The sequence below is a fragment of the Prosopis cineraria genome, unplaced genomic scaffold, assembly GCF_029017545.1.
Source record: "Prosopis cineraria cultivar Desert tree isolate PC_DT_omini unplaced genomic scaffold, ASM2901754v1 PC2, whole genome shotgun sequence".
In the NCBI taxonomy this organism is placed as follows: domain Eukaryota; kingdom Viridiplantae; phylum Streptophyta; class Magnoliopsida; order Fabales; family Fabaceae; genus Prosopis; species Prosopis cineraria.
The window spans coordinates 45,872,753-45,879,344 of NW_026555333.1; positions in this window are offsets into that span (position 1 = coordinate 45,872,753).

Sequence of the window (6,592 nt, forward strand, 5' to 3'; positions counted from 1 at the left end):
GAGGGTGGGATATGTCAACAAAAAAAATGAGATTTGGTGGGATATGTCATCGATCAACCTTCATTGGAATTAACCTATGAATATTTTTTGTCTTCATTAATGAAAAATAGTCAACTTCTGCTTAGATATCAACTAAATGGTCAACATTTAAGAGATTTAATGGATTGATCACTTTTACACTAATTTTAATAATGTTATGGATATTTTTATTACTTTTCTCACTTTAAGCAATTGGATGCTTATAACCAACAACTCTGTAGATGTTTTTGCCCCTTCTTTAGTCCACGTCAACAATGACTGACACATGACAAGCACAATTAGTATCTAACATCGAAAATTAACTGATGGTTTGGTCACTTTTACACAAACTATGGTAACATTATGGGTATTTTTATCTTTTTTTCTTACTTTAGGCTATTAGATGCTTCTAGCCAACCAGTTAATGTGTATTTTTGTACTTTAACCCTTTAGAAATTAAAATTATAAAGATTAAAATTATTTCTGGAAACTATTTGCTAAAAAAATTATTTCTTAACCTTAATGACTAATGTTTTAAATTAAATTTTTAAACTAAAGAGAGTAAGTTGCAATAAGTTAAAATTTAAAAATTCAGTTTTAATTGAGTCAAAAATATAAAAATTGAGTTATAACATATTAAAATTTATTGATTGAGTTGCAAGTAAGTTAAGAATATAGAGATTAAATAATTAATTTTTTCTTTATTTTTATGAACTATGCTTCTAGTACTCTCCTTTCAATTTACAATATAATATATTAATAATTGCTTCAAAGTTATTAGACAAATTTAGTTAAAATCTTAATTTTTTTAAAAAATTATACATCATTTAAATTATACCCTCATTAAATATATTGAGTGCATTTATATTGATAATTAAAACTTTAATAGATTATTTTTTTCAAAACAAATTATAAAAATTATGGATATGTCCTCGCTTCATTGAGGTGAGAGTATAAGCCAATAACATACCCTACTTCAAGCCTAATATGGCCCATTTACCAAAATAGATCAAGCTATATGTAGGTCTTTGATTAGATATATTTAAATAAATAAGGCATGTATATTATTATGAAGTTTAAACTACAAGCCTAATAAACCAGGCTACATTATTATCATGTAATATATTACACACACACAAGATGCTACCTTCGGTCTAAAATATAAATATTTTTTGAAAAAAAATGCATAACAATAAATTCTCCATTCTTATAAAGAATATAAACTATTTTTCCTTTTTAGCCCCTAGTTTCAATTACCAATATACTCTATGATAAGTGAGAAATACATTTATACAAATATCTAGATTAATAAATACAGGGGTAAATGATAAACCATAATAATTACATCATTTTATTCCTTTTTTTTGGGTTTTAACACTAATGTGAGGTCATTTGGAGCATATTTAAGCCTTTGGGAGCAGTTTGGGCAATTTTTACAATTTTTGTAATTTTGGAGTAGAATTGCAATTTTTAAAAGTTTTGGACCAAATTTGTAATTTCCAATAAGTTATTAATTTTTAGTTCCTTTTTAATCCTATTAGTTTAAATTTGAGTTCAATTTAGTTTGTTATTAATTCACCAAAACATCTCTTATTCAGTGCCTTAATTGTATTTTCTAGCTACTTTGGAAGTGTATTGTGTTTGAATTTCTTAATGAAAAATTCCAAGTGAGCTAATCACAACTCCTTTGAACTAATCCCCTACCATAATTTTGCTCTAATCATATTTCCATTTTTCCACATTTTTACACCTAAGCTGAATTAATTTGAATTAACACATTGAAAAATGTTCATGACTTGAGCAAATGGGGTCATTTGACTATGTAGGCGTGGAAGGATATCCTTGTTGACTTGTTGACCATGTTGGACAAAATTCTAGCCATTGGTCAAGAATGTAGTTCATTTAATGGTAGATTTGCATGTTGAAATTGGTGAAGATTACAAGGGCAAAGAGGGCAAAGCAATTGTAAATATTTTGTCATTTTATTTTAGTTTAGATTTATTTTATTGTTGATGTTTATCCTTAAGTCAGATTTGTAAACCTAAATCCAAGGGCTAAGAGGCTTTCTTACTCCCAGCCCAAAGATCCTTACCACTGAGCCAGCTTTAGGAAAATTTACAAAAAAAATGGCAAAGGGGAGCTTTTAACGGGAGCCACCACATTCCATTTCCACACACTCAATCTTTCATTTTTATTTTCTAGATTTTCTTCTTCTTCTTCATGCCATTTATCTTCTTTCCCCATAACAACACCATTTCATCTTATTTCTACTTCATTTCTTTCATCAATTCCTCTCATTCCATCTACTTTCATCTTCCGTTAGATTTCACTTAGCTCTTTCATATTCTCGTAATTTCGCCCACTATGTAGAAATTCCAAATTCTAGAATTTGATTTTCATACCTCACTTTCATTCATTTCCAATACATAATCATACATACTTCGTCAAAGCTCCATTTTCCTCCATGGTTGAAACTTCATTGTTGGTTTTATGAGGGTGTTGAGTTGAAATTGATGGAGAACTAATGAGGGTGTTGAGTTGAAATTGATGGAGAACTAATCACCTAAGCCCATATAGGTTGTGAAAGTGCTCTTGAGGCCTTAGATTGATTAGGGAGAGTTTCTACTCTTCATCTTGTTTGAATCCATTTAAGCTGCGATTGCTTTTATTTAGTTCTTATATTGTTACTTGAGTTAGACATTTTTTTTTGTAATGTATAATTAAAGTTGTTTAATCAATTTCTTTAAGTTGATGTGCTGTCCATTTGCATTTTACTTGTTGTAATTTTTAGAGTTGATAATTTGGATCAAGTCTGAACCCACCTGAAAAATTTAGGGCCAAACTCAAAAAAATATTAATTTTTTATTGTTCGGGTTCAGGCCAAGCCCAATCGGGTTTGGGCTTGGCCTGAATACTCAAATAAAAAAAATAATTTTTAAAAAATATATATATAATATGATAAATATTACTCAATTTTTAAAGTTTTATATCATTTTATACCAAAATACTATATATATAAATGTTTTAATTTAGTTATTTTTTTAAAAAAAGTAAAAATAGTTATATTTCATATTTTTATTATTTTTAATCAATAAAAAATCTCAAAATAATATTTAAATTATATTTTAATATTAATTTTTACATTTTAAGACCCAATTTTTTTAAAAAAATTTGACTCCTGTAAATAATTTGCAAATAAAAAAATAATTTTATATTTTTTATAAATTAAGATAATTAATTTTAAAGTAAAAATAAAATTAAAAATAATTTTAAAAATAAAATTTAGGCATGGATGAATTTCCAACTTTACTACTAAATAAACATAATAAATAAAATAATATTCTTAAATAATTACTTGGTTATTGTCCATGCTAGATTTGGTTAAAAATTAAGAGTAAATTAGAGTAAGAATCTCTTATATGTAAAAGTTAAACAATATAAAAATTTTAAAAAATAATTTCAAAAAAATAATATTTTACTCATAATTAAATAATTTTTTTATATAATATAACGATGGCAATTTTTTTATATTCATAAAAATGAAAAGTACAATTTACCTAAAAGTTATTAAAAACTTTGAACTAATTAGGATAATAATTTTAAGTTAGTAGTCTAACTGTAATTGAATTGAGATCAACTTAATTATAATTAAAATTATATAATTTAATTAAAATATATAAAATATTTATATATGACTATGATAAGAGCAATGTTTAAACAATTAAGATATTAATTTATAAGTAAAAAAAACATTCATAAATACATTATACATAATACAACAAAATAATAACAAAGCTACTTAAATACAATATTGATAAGTTATTTTTTATTTTATTCTTTTAAAATTAAGATAATATTTTACGTTTAATAAAATTATTTAAAATTTAAAATTGGTTTGAAAAATAAAGAAAAAATATTTTAAAAAAGTTTCAAGTATTCGGGCTAGCCCAAATAAGCCCGAAGCTCGAAGGTATTAGGGTCGGGCTTGGCTATATGGGCTTTTTAGAAGAAGTAGGATACTTTAAACTCGATTCGAATAAACCTGGCTTGAATTAAGTCTAGCCTGAATTACCAGCTCTAGATTTTGATTCCCTTGTGCTTTTATTTGCTTCCTCTTGTTTTATTCGAGTCATGCATGCATTTTGTGTAATTCAAGAGTAAAACTAAATCTCAACAGGGCAAGATCTTGTTGCAATTGGGCAAGGATAGTAACTTAAAGAAATTGGTTGGGCTAATTAGTTGGAGCTTTATCACACTTAACTCTTGCTAGGATTGTTAAAGGCCTTAGTAAGACTACTTAAATTAAGTGTGAGTTTAAGAATCCCTAAACCATTATATCCTAATTGAAGTGTAGAAGATTGAACTCATTTTGGTGTCAAGGATAGAGCACAAACACTTTCTAGGGAGGGTTGTCATAATCAAATTTTCATCACTTCATTTGCATTCCACTCTCTTAATTTAGTTTGCTCTGTTTGAAAAAAAATTCAAAAATATATTTGATGTATTTAAATTTCAAGTTATTTAGTTTATTTGAAAATCAAGTTCGACCTCCATTTTTTGTTTTAATTTAAGTTTAATCTAGTTAAGTACAGGACTTTAAGACCTCCTCGAAAGATCAACCCAAGTTATCTACTATTCTATAGTAGTTGTAGCTTGGATTAAATTTGAGGTCGAGGCAACTAGGTTCTATCAGTAAAATGGAAAAATTATTTTATATGTACTAGGTTACTTATATTTTTAACCAAAATCAACTGAGGAATAATGCTTATATTTTGGGTCGAAGGAAATAATATTTATGCCTCGTTTGGTATCCTAAAAATGTTTTTGATGGAAATAGAAATGAAAATAAAAATGGATATGGAAATGAAAATGAAGGTGAAAGTAAATTTTAAAAGTATGTTTGGTATGTACATAGAATTATGATATACTTTTTATTTAATATATGCATTTATATAATTAATTTACTAAAATACCCCTATCAATTTTTTTAATTATGATATATTTTTATTTAATATATGCACTTATATAATCAATTTATTAAAATACCCCTATCAATTTTTTTAATTATGATATATTTTTATTTAATATATGCACTTATATAATCAATTTATTAAAATACCCCTATCAATTTTTTTAATTATGATATATTTTTATTTAATATATGCACTTATATAATCAATTTACTAAAATAATCGTGTCAATTTTTAAAATTATGATATATTTTTTAATTAATATATACATTTATATAATCAATTTACTAAAATACCTATATCTAATTTTTTTTAATTATGATATACTTTTTTATTTAATATGTGCATCTATATAATCAATTTACTAAAATACCCCTATCAATTTTTTTAATTATGACATATTTTTATTTAATATATGCACTTATATAATCAATTTAATAAAATACCCTTATCTATTTTTTTAAATTATGATATACTTTTTTATTTAATATATGCATCTATATAATTAATTTACTAAAATACCCCTGCCAATTTTTTTAATTATGATATATTTTTATTTAATATATGCACATTTACTAAAAAAATTTGATTTACTTCAATGATTGATGAAGGGGCAAATCTGTCAAATAATTTCATAACTGAGGTTATTTTTGTCCAAAAAAATTCACTTCCATAGAACCCATCTTATTTTCACAGGTTTTATCATGAAATTTAATTCAACCTATTTTGATGGATTTCATTTTCACATAAAAATCCATTTCATGCATACCAAGCAAAAAAAAAATTGTGAGTTGCAATTTCATTTTCATTTCCATGTCTCCATTTCCAGCATACCAAACGGGGCATTAAGAATTGATGCTATACCAATTTTACTATTTAATTTTCAATTGAGATATTCTTTTTTATTTCTAAGTTCTTGGTTATGTTTTCAATCATATCAAATTTATATATTAATTTTAATATTTTTACTATATTGTTGTGTTGTAATTTAAAAATCTTATTAATTATTATATATTGTAGCTGATGAGTCATTTGTGTGTATATGCGTTTTAATTGTCTTAAAACATATTGAAGACCTCTAAAGTCAATAAATAGGTCTATTTAAAAAGGTTTAAGTAGATTTTTGAACATATTTCCATGGTAGATTTTAGGTAAATTTATGCTTGAGCCATAAAAAAAAAAAGTCTTATAAAGAGCTGTGAACACCATATTTTATCTGTATATTTAAAAAAATAAATAAATATATTTTTGTTTTTTAAATAGCCTTTACTTTTAAATGTATTTGTTTTTATAAAAAAATTTAAATATAAAAATAAAATTTAATTCTTTTTTTAAGAATTAATTTTAAAAAAAGAGGAAACATGAAAAATGAAATATTAATTCTGGTTAAGAATTATATTTCACAAAAAAATCTAATCAATATGCAAAACAAAATATTAATTCTGGTTAAGAATTATATTTCAAAAAAATCTAATAAATATAAAAAAATGAAATATTAATTCTGGTTAAGAATTATATTTCAAAAAAAATCTAATAAACATAAAAAAATGAAATATTAATTCTGGTTAAGAGTTATATTTCAAAAAAAAAATCTAATAAATATA